Source organism: Choloepus didactylus, chromosome 8 (genome assembly GCF_015220235.1).
Source record: "Choloepus didactylus isolate mChoDid1 chromosome 8, mChoDid1.pri, whole genome shotgun sequence".
NCBI lineage: Eukaryota > Metazoa > Chordata > Mammalia > Pilosa > Megalonychidae > Choloepus > Choloepus didactylus.
The window spans coordinates 141,054,340-141,065,745 of NC_051314.1; positions in this window are offsets into that span (position 1 = coordinate 141,054,340).

An 11,406-nucleotide genomic window follows, 5' to 3' on the forward strand; every position below is an offset into this window, starting at 1 on the left:
TCTGGCAGTTCCTTAGAAAACTAGATATAGAGTTACCATTCGATCCAGTGATTGCACTTCTCGGTATATACCTGGAAGGTCGGAAAGCAGTGACATGAACAGATATCTGCACGCCAATGTTCATAGCAGCATTATTCACAATTGCCAAGAGATTGAAACAACCCAAATGTCCTTCAACAGATGAGTGGATAAATAAAATGTGGTATATACACACGATGGAATACTACGCAGCAGTAAGAAGGAACGATCTCGTGAAACATATGACAACATGGATGAACCTTGAAGACATAATGCTGAGCGAAATAAGCCAGGCACAAAAAGAGAAATATTATATGCTACCACTAATGTGAACTTTGAAAAATGTAAAACAAATGGTTTATAATGTAGAATGCAGGGGAACTAGCAATAGAGAGCAATTAAGGAAGGGGGAACAATAATCCAAGAAGAACAGATAAGCTATTTAACGTTCTGGGGATGCCCAGGAATGACTATGGTCTGTTAATTTCTGATGGATATAGTAGGAACAAGTTCACAGAAATGTTGCTATATTAGGTAACTTTCTTGGGGTAAAGTAGGAACATGTTGGAAGTTAAGCAGTTATCTTAGGTTAGTTGTCTTTTTCTTACTCCCTTGTTATGGTCTCTTTGAAATGTTCTTTTATTGTATGTTTGTTTTCTTTTTAACTTTTTTTTCATACAGTTGATTTAAAAAAGAAGGGAAAGTTAAAAAAAAAAAAAAAGAAAAACAAGGAAAAAAAAAGATGTAGTGCCCCCTTGAGGAGCCTGTGGAGAATGCAGGGGTATTGGCCTACCCCACCTCCATGGTTGCTAACATGACCACAGACATAGGGGACTGGTGGTTTGATGGGTTGAGCCCTCTACCATAAGTTTTATCCTTTGGAAGACGGTTGCTGCAAAGGAGAGGCTAGGCCTCCCTATGGTTGTGCCTAAGAGCCTCCTCCCGAATGCCTCTTTGTTGCTCAGATGTGGCCCTCTCTCTCTGGCTAAGCCAACTTGAAAGGTGAAATCACTGCCCTCCCCCCTACGTGGGATCAGACACCCAGGGGAGTGAATCTCCCTGGCAACGTGGAATATGACTCCCGGGGAGGAATGTAGACCCGGCATCGTGGGACGGAGAACATCTTCTTGACCAAAAGGGGGATGTGAAAGGAAATGAAATAAGCTTCAGTGGCAGAGAGATTCCAAAAGGAGCCGAGAGGTCACTCTGGTGGGCACTCTTATGCACACTTTAGACAACCCTTTTTAGGTTCCAAAGAATTGGGGTAGCTGGTGGTGGATACCTGAAACTATCAAACTACAACCCAGAACCCATGAATCTCGAAGACAGTTGTATAAAAATGTAGCTTATGAGGGGTGACAATGGAATTGGGAAAGCCATAAGGACCACACTCCACTTTGTCTAGTTTATGGATGGATGAGTAGAAAAATAGGGGAAGGAAACAAACAGACAAAGGTACCCAGTGTTCTTTTTTACTTCAATTGCTCTTTTTCACTCTAATTATTATTCTTGTTATTTTTGTGTGTGTGCTAATGAAGGTGTCAGGGATTGATTTAGGTGATGTAATGGTACTGTAAACAATCGAAAGTACGATTTGTTTTGTATGACTGTGTGGTATGTGAATATATCTCAATAAAATGAAAAGAAAAAAAAAAAAGTCGTGGAAAAGTACTCCCAGGAACAGTCAAATTGTGCCCTATGGGATTTCAGAATTGCTGTGGACCAGTTTCCCCCATTTGAAACAGGAGAGTCAATACCTGTTATCCTATGCTTGTCCTACCATCAAATGATGTTGAGTATGAGATGGAGGCAGATAACATGTTTCTCTAGTTCACAAATTTTCAGAGAGAAAGGAACTGTACTCGAGAGCCTCTCCTCAAGCAGACACACCCAAGGAGCCTTATCCATAGGCAGACCTGATTCATATGACAAGGTTCTGGATTTCATGTTGATACCATGAGGGAGTTAGACTTTTGGAAGCCTCGGAAGAGGCTGAAGCTGTGACTGTCCCATGTAACCAATAGATCAGCAAGGAACTGGCCATGCGTGACTTCCAAGTCTAGGTCATAAGAGACAATGTGACCTCCCCTTATTGTCTCTTGGCTCACTCTGGGAGAATCCAGCTGCCAATCTCATCTGTCCAATGTGAATCAAGCAGGTCTTGAGAGGTCCACATGTTGAGCAACTGTGGCCTCCTCCCTGCATGGAGTGCAGACACTAAAGTGAGCCATCCAGGGAAAAACATCCTTCAGCCTGCATCATATGCCTGCAAGCCCAAGAGGGAACCCAAGCTAGATACATTCTCCTAAACTGCTCCTGATATCTTAACCCACAGAAACGGTGTAAGACAGTAAACATTCATTATGGTTTTTAGCCACAATTCTGGGGATAATTTGTCACACAGCAATAGATGACTGTCATGGGATTGAAACAATGAAATAGAGATCAATGGGTGGATGTCAGGGACAGGCTTGAGACAGACCCACCAGGTTACCTGAGGCCCCAGAGAGGCACAAAGGAGCCACTCAATTTCTCTGTCCCCCTGTGGAGAAAGACAGGATCTTGCAGCAGAAAGTAGCCAAGGACCAGACAGAACTGAGAAACTTCAGAAGAGGCTAAGGGAATGGGAGACCGCCTCTAAATATCGGACCAAAGTGGATACTAGCATAAATCAGATTATAGCTGAGAACTTGACACAGTCTCCCAAATGATACCCCAGGGCTGCATCCCCAGGATGAGGGTGCAGGGAGCACTTCTCAACTGGCTGGGAGGAGGGTGGAGGGTGCACCCCTAAACTAGCTGGGAGGAGGGCAGAAGGAACACTCCTCAATGGCTGGGAGGAGGAGGGAAGGAGAACTCACAGACTTGCTGGGAGGAAGTGGTGGCAGCTCTCCTAAACTGGCTTAACAGAAATGATTACCTCTCTCTGGAACAGACTAACGTTTTCTGCTCTCTGAAGGAACATGGGTTTAAATACAGATTGAACTGAGTTTGCAAAAACTAAGAAAGTTACTTTTATGTACTGGAGTTCTAAAAAATTCACCCATCTGTCTATAACTATTATTATTATCTTAATATTTGGGATTATCACACCTATTTAAGAAATAATAGTAATTCAGACCCTTTTAGGAAAGGATCAAGGCATACTGTTGGAAAGATAAATCCATAGCTGGATGGATGACTAGATGGCTGGAGAGATGGATAAACAGTTTGCTCAGAATTAAATATCCATAAAGGACAAGGTTAATCAGAATCTCTATGTTCTAACAATTCTTCTTTCCTTAGGTAATTTCTCCATACTTGAAAACAGATATTGCTTGAATAGGCTACTTCAGTATAACAAAGTATAATTTTCACAAAGTGAAAAAAAATAAATATTATTATTTATTGGCAATTTAATAATAATCTAGAATTTGAGTGCTAGGTGAACACAAAATAATACAGTGTGGGTAATGTCCTATAGAGTCATAAACTGCAACCTTGGGATTGTCTTTTCTAACAGGCAGAAATAATTTTCATTTCTACCAGTTGAAAATCTCTAAGTTGAATTGTAACTTTTTAACTTTTAAGTCTGGGACCTTTCATCAATAGTAAGCAGTGATGCAGCTCTGAAAGTCAGCATTACTCCATAGCGCAACTGTTAAAGAAGCTGGAAAGGAATTCAGACTTCAATTAGAGACGTGAATGAAACAGACTTGGTTAGGATTAAGGTAAATCAGAATACAGGGTAAAGGATGATACTGTCTGTATCTTCAACTTCAATGTGAAACCAAAGGTAGAGATGTTTATTTGACTAACATTTAAATTTTCTGCAGCACACTATCTAATTTAACCTGTGTGGTCAGTTTACTTAAATAATCTAATTACATGGAAACTAGAATAGAGAATGAGATCTTGTTATTCTGTACAGGTTAATGTAATATCCTGATACATTCTAGAGTATTCTGGACAGAAAATAAGAAAGTATTTGCAAAGTCCCCTTGAGGGACTGGGGAAAAAATATGGAACTATTAAACTTCCCCACCTGGGGAATTCCTGATATTCTCTCAGGCACTAGGGACTCCCAACTTAATAAGCCAAGCCCTCAATCTTGAGGCTTGCCCTTATGAAACATATTTCTGCAAAGGCAAAGCTAAGCCTACTTATAATTATGCTTAACAGTCACCCCCAGAGAACCTCTTTTGTTGCTCAGATGTGGCCTCTCTCTATAAGCCAACTATGCAGGTGAACTCCCTGCCTTCCCCCTTATGTGGGACATTACTCCCAGGGGTGTAAATCTCCCTGGCAACATGGGACACAATTCCCTGGGGTGAGTCTGGCTCTGGCATCATGGAATTAACAATGACTTCTTGACCAAAAAGGAAAAAAGAAATGAAACAAAATAAAATTTCAGTGGCTAAGAGATTTCAAATAGTGTCAAGAGGTCATTCTGAACGTTACTCTTATGCAAGCTTCAGCCAGATATTGCAAATTGCCACAGTATGCCAAAGCCCCAGCCAACAGTATTCCTGGAATACCCTAAAGAATACCCTGTGCTCTATCTAAGACTCTCTGAAAGTTTTACTTAGTAAGTTTATATTTTCAGAAACTTAAAGCCTCCAAATTGATCCTATGCAGATAAGCCCTGAAACCCAGAGGTACCAGCCTCTCCAAGAACATCAACCAGGTTCATTCCTCTACCCCATAAGGTCAACACCCCTTTCCAGCACGAAGAAGTCAAAATGGCCATTGCTCAGATATCCCTGAAGATTGAGAGAATGCTCAAATGAGAGGGGGGAGGTGTAACTGAGAAGTTAAGATTTAACTAAAGATTATGACTACTGAATCATCATATGGGTGTTTCTTTTTAGTTTCTAGTGTACTGGAATAGCCAGAAGGAAATACCTGAACTTGTGGAACTGTAATCCAGTAGCCTTGATCTTTGATAATGATTGGATAACTATAAAGCTTTTATAACACAGGACTGGATTAAGAATAACAAGATCTCATTCCTTATTCTAGGTTCCACGTAATTTGGTTGTTTAAATAAACTGACCACATGGGTTAAATTAGATAGTGTGCTACAGAAAATTAAAATTTTGCTCAAACAAAATATGGGACCATGTGACTGTAAAAACCTGGCAACAGACACTCCCTTTATCCAGTGTATGGGTAGATGAGTAACAAAATAAAGACATGCATGAAAAAAAAGAATAGTAAGCAGTGAGCGGAGTAATTTTTGTTTTGTGGAGAGGGGGTGTCCCCTGCACTGTGGGATGTTCAGCAGCATCCCTGGCCTCTGCCCACCCGATGCCAGGAGCACCCACTCCCCAGGTCACAGATTGTCTCCAGACAAATGTCCCCTGGGGGACCAGGCAAATTCACCCCAGGTTGAGGAGCACAGCCTTAGATAATTACATAGTCTTTGGTCAGACCTACCAGACATGCTCCTTTGCACACCGAAATGACAGGCCATCACCTTCTGTCCTCGTTTCTGGCTTTTAAGTCCATCATTTTGACACATATATGTGGGCAAGGACCTGAGAAGGAGACCCTGCTCCTCCCTGACCACCTGCTTCTGAGGGAAGGCGGCCAGAGGTGGAGCTGTGCCGTGGCCTCCTGCCCTCCAGTGCAGAGGAGACCGAGATGAACGGGTCACAAAGGAGAATACAGTCCCCAAGAGAATGGGGCCAGATGGCCCCCAAGAGGAGAACCCTTCTCCGGGACAGCCAGAACAAATTGCACTTTTCTCAAGCAGATTCTGCAAGAAAATGAGTTGTTAGATGAGAGAAAGGAAGGTAGGAAAAGAGGATGGTGTGGTGGTGAGGTTCATGTGTCAATTTGGCCAGGGGATGGTACCCAGGTGTCTGGTCAAGCAAGCACTGGACTAACCGTTACTGCAAGGACATTCGTGGCTGGTTAATAAACCAGAAGGCGGGTTTATTGGCTGCAGCTGTGACTGATTACATCAATGAAGGGTGTGTCTTCCACAATGAGAGAATTCAACCAGCTGGATTTAATCCAATCAGTTGGAGACTTTTAAGCGAGACAGATGGAGGACCTTCACTTCTTCAGCTGACCAGCGAAGCGTTTCCTAAGGAGTCCATCGAAGTTGCCAGTTCGTTTCCCAAGGAGTTCATCAAACACATTCATCAAAGTTGCCAGTTCATTGCCTGAGGAGTTCATCAAACATCTTCATTGGAGTTGCCAATCTGCTGCCTGCCCTGTGGAATTTGGACTCATGCAAACCCACAGTTGTGTGAGACACTTTTATAAATCTTATATTTATAGATATCTCCTGTTGATTCTGTTTCCCTAAAGAACCCTAACTCATACAGGTGGTAAGAAGGAAAACAAGGTGCTCAGATAGAGCTCCAGGCCTTAAGGTTTTTGATTTTTCTTCTGTTTTGCAACCTGTTAAAGCTCCCTTCAAAGCTGCAGGCTCCATATATTGAACAAAAAGAAGAGATTTCAATTTGCCTGTGGGGCAGATTGATGTTTGGTTTGGGGAAGGACCATTACGTGAGACTTTGGTTACTAAATATAAGGCTCACAATTGTTCTCGTCAAATGTAGATATTTAAGGCTGAGAAGTTACATATTCTGTGCAGCATAAAGCACCGAATCAGAACTGTTTCTGACAAAAAATTGATGGGTGGCAAGGTGTGGAGAGCCGTCTCCCGGGACGGGCATAGCGCATGCGCTGTAAACCTGCTCCAAAGTCCCCCCGCCCATCGAATGAGCCAAGATGGCGCCCACATCCTGCTTCCGCTTATGACGTGCACACTCACTATTCCTATCTGCCAATTGAGTGCATATGCGCGGCGCTAGATCATTGGTTATGAGTAGAGTACTTAAGAGTTTGCCCAAGCGAACCTCGGGGAGACAGCCCACTAGGAGCCGTACCTGACGGCCACATCGAGGCTGCTCTCCCGCGAGGCACTCTGCCCCGCGTGGAAACCTGTAACAGAGAATGCTTATCTAGCTTCAGTAAAAGACTTGCTCTCGCAACCGCCGTGTGGCTCGAGTCGTGACTTCCAGCCAGGTCAGTTTGCGTGGTCTGCATCTCTCTCTCTCTCATCCCTTGTTTCTCCCCTCGCCGGCCGGGGAACAGGGGTCGAGCGGGGCGGCGCCGGACAAGTGGTGGCCCGTACGGGGAACGCTCCTCCTCCTGCCTCGCTCTCGACGGTCCCTCTGTGAGGAGAGCAGCGCTGCGCATCGAGCTTACGGCGGACTTCCCGCGCCTGATCAACGCGAGAAGGTGAGTGCGTCTTATTACATGATAGTTAGGGCCCGTGGGTTTTCAGGTGACCCCGGGGGACTCGGAAGAGCTCTCCGAGTGACTGAAGTATAGTGCCGACTGCAATCATGGGGCAGTCCGGAAGTTCACCTCTCTTAGCTCCCTTAAAGAACCTTTTGAAACAACGGGGTATCTCGGTCAGGAAAAGCTCCCTTCAGCGTTTTCTTGATGATGTTGATACTTTTGCCCCTTGGTTTGCCTGCACCGGCAGCCTTAGCCTACCCTCTTGGATGAAGCTCGGTCGCGACATAGACCGAGCGCGCCAGACGGGCGTGTGTATGGACCCGATTCTAGTACCCATATGGGAGACCGTCCGTGCGGTCCTTGAACTAGAATCGGCTGCCGGCCTAAGCCCGTCCTCTGCCTTGCAAGAAGCACGGTGCGCGCTCCAAGAAACCCAGTCAGTTTCGTCAGCGGACGGCTCCTATAAGGGCAAACCGCCGGAGTCCAGTGACTCTGACTCAGAGTCAGATAGCGATACTGGCGAGGAGGCGGAAGCATCCCCGCTACTTGAGTGGGAGGAGCCTCCCGCCACACCCGTGCGGCCTTCCGCCCCGCCAATGTCTACCGCTGCACCCCCAGGGACACCCCAGCTCCCAACTGACGCCTTGGGCGGTCCCACCAAAGGACCCTCGCCGAGAGCTCCCTCTAGTGGCCATGCCCAGTAAATGTAATTATCCTTTGCTGCCAGACCCGGAAACCCCGATGGGCCGGTCAGGGGAGGGGCAACCTTTGCCGTACCCCCCGCCCGAGTACACAGGCCCTCAGGACCCTTTGCCATTAGGTAGTGGTGGGAGACATTTCTGGAGATGGAACCCTTTCACAACATTTAGACCTTTTGGCATGCTGGGTGGCTACCAGCCACTTGAGCCGCAGCCAGTCTCAGAAATGTACCCGGTTATTATCAATCCCCAAGGTGGCAATCAGCACGAATCATATGATTACAAACTATTGAGGGAATTGAGGCAGGCCGTCCATCAGTATGGCCCCAATGCCCCTTATACCTTGAACATGATCGAGAACCTCTCTGCTCTAAATCATACACCCGCAGATATTTTTCAGCTAGCCTGTGCTTGCTTGCCGTCAGGCCGATTCATAGATTGGAAAGCATGGTTTGAGGAGTTAGCTGAAGAGCAGGCCGCAAGGAATGCGGCGGGGAGACGTGGCGGGTGGAATGCTGACATGCTGTTGGGGAGAGGCGCCCATGCCCAGAACCAAACGGGTTTCCCACAAGAGGTCTACGCCCAGATCTTCCGCTGTTTTGTGGGTGCCTGGAAAAAGCTAACAGGTAAGGGAGAGGCTCAGGCCTCACTCAGCAATATACACCAAGGCCCCACAGAACCATTTGCGGATTTTGTAGCCAGGATGCAAACCGCAGCTGAGAGAATCTTCTCAGATCCAGGAGTAGCAGAGACTGTGGTTAAGCAAATGATTTTTGAGCAGTGCAACAAGGAGTGCAAAGTTATCCTGGCACAAAACAGAGCAAAAAATTTGACAGAGTGGGTCAGGCTCTGTAGAGATACTGGCAGCCCTTTAACTAATGCAGGTCTAGCTGCCATGCTAGCTAGCTCCCTACAGGTGGCTACAAAAGGCCCGAGAACCTTAGGGGCAAAGTCTAACGGGTGCTATGGCTGTGGCCAATCAGGGCACTTTAAGAGAGATTGTCCCAATAGACGTCAGCCCCCTGCCACTCAACGGTTTGGCGAACCAGGTGCAGTAACCAGGCCGTGTGGCCGTTGCCACAAAGGCCCCCACCGCGCAGAAGATTGTAAATCGGTTTTCGATGCGCAGGGTAGACGCCTCTCTGGCCGCCCCGAGCAGATTCCAAAAAACGGGAAGAGGGGGTCCGCCCTTTCGACGGACCCCCTTGCATGTCATTCGACAACACAGGATCCGATCAAATTCGTGCGTCCCCCGGCTCAGCAGGACTGGACCTCTGTGCCACCTCCAGACTCGTACTAACCCCCTCCATGGGTGTCCAGTTAGTAGGGACCTCCTTCAAGGGGCCCTTACCGGCTGGTACTGTAGGGCTCATATTGGGGAGAGCATCCACGGCCCTGAGAGGATTAACAGTTATACCAGGACTTGTAGATTCAGATTTCACAGGCCGTGCCCAAGTTATGGTTCAATCTCAGCGGGGCACCTTAGTCATTGCAGAAGGTGATAAGCTGGCGCAGCTCCTGCTCTTACCCAGCTTACATGCAGTCTTTCCAAGCAGAATCAGACAGAGAGGGGAAAAAGGGTTCGGATCCAGTGGAGCGATTTTTGAGGGACTCCATATGTCCCTGGAGTCTCGACCTATGCTAACCATTAAGGTGCAAGGCAGATCTTTCTTGGGCCTGCTCGATACAGGGGCCGATCGGTCTATCATAAGACAACAAGAATGGCCCCCCACCTGGCCAACGAGCAGGGCGGAAGAGCCCATTAGAGGAATAGGCCAAATTTCAGCGCCCATGCTCAGTGCAGCTGCCCTTCATTGGGCCGATGAAGAAGGACACCAAGGCAGTTTCCAGCCTTATGTATTAGCCCTGCCTGTGTCTTTGTGGGGAAGAGACATTCTGACCCAAATGGACGTTACTTTAATTAGCGGCTACTCCCCAACCTCTAAGCGACTGCTAAAAGAAATGGGGTATACCCCCGGCAAGGGTTTAGGAGCTTCACTGCACGGACGTGCGGAGCCTATACAAGCTGCCCCCAAGTCTGACAGACGAGGCTTGGGTTTTTCATAGGGGCCACTGAGGAGAGATTCCCACCCACACCTATAAAACTAAAATGGAAAACCGAGGCTCCGGTGTGGGTGCCTCAGTGGCCCTTGCCACAGGAAAAACTTGCAGCGTTGCACGCCCTAGTATCAGAACAACTAGAAAAGGGCCATATCGCTCCCTCCACGTCACAGTGGAACACCCCCATATTCGTAATAAAAAAGAAATCTGGAAAATGGAGACTGCTGCATGATTTAAGGGCTATCAATGATTGCCTGGAGCCTTTGGGACCCGTTCAGATGGGACTGCCCCTCCTCTCGGCGTTGCCAGGGCACTGGTCGGTTGTCATCTTAGATCTTAGGGATTGCTTCTTTTCTATTCCACTCCACCCCGAAGACACCCCTAAGTTTGCCTTCACTGTGCCCTCTCGTAACCAAGAGGAGCCCTGTCAACGCTTTGAATGGACGGTCCTGCCCCAGGGTATGGCTAATAGTCCTACCATGTGTCAGCTGTATGTTGCTACAAAGCTAGTTGGCGCCCGGCAACAATTCCCTCACATAAAAATCATTCACTATATGGATGACATTCTGTTAGCCCATAAGGATGCTGTAATCCTTGAAACTGTGTTGTCACACTTGGTCTGTGACCTTAGAAAAGCTAACCTGGAAGTAGCCCCTGAGAAAATCCAAATGACTGACATTACCACTTTCCTGGGAGCGAAACTCACGCCTACTCATGTCTCCCCCCAGAAGGTATCTCTCAGATTAGACAATATACGTACTCTGAATGATCTGCAAAGGCTCTTGGGAGATATCAATTGGATCCGCCCGTATTTGAAATTACCCAACGCTGAGTTGGTGCCCCTATTTGACTTGTTGAGAGGAGATTCAAACATAACTTCGCCCCGGCACCTTACTCCCGAGGCGAGGCAAGCACTGTACCGGGTAGAGCAAGCGCTCAGTTGCGCCACTCTGAAAAGAATAAACCCCAATGAGCCTTTTGAGGCCTGCGTGCTGCCAACAGAATTACAGCCCACTGCAGTGCTGTGGCAGCAAGGACCGCTGCTCTGGATCCACCCTGGGGTTTCCCCCCGGAAGGTTCTAGAGCATTATCCTACAGCGGTTGCAGAGTTAGCCCTGGAGTGTATTAAAAGAGCGGTACAGCATTTCGGCCAGCAACCCAGAAATCTCCGAGTGCCTTATTCTTCCCAACAGCTTGAGATACTCACTGGATGTATCGATCAATGGGCCGTCCTCCGGTGTACATTTCTCGGAAGCATTAACAATCAATTCCCTAAAGCTCCTCTCTTGCAGTTTGTCGCTCGGCACCCAGTGATTTTTCCTAAGGTGACCTTGCCTAAGCCGCTAGCGGATGCCCCCACTGTGTACACAGACGGCTCCAGCTCCGG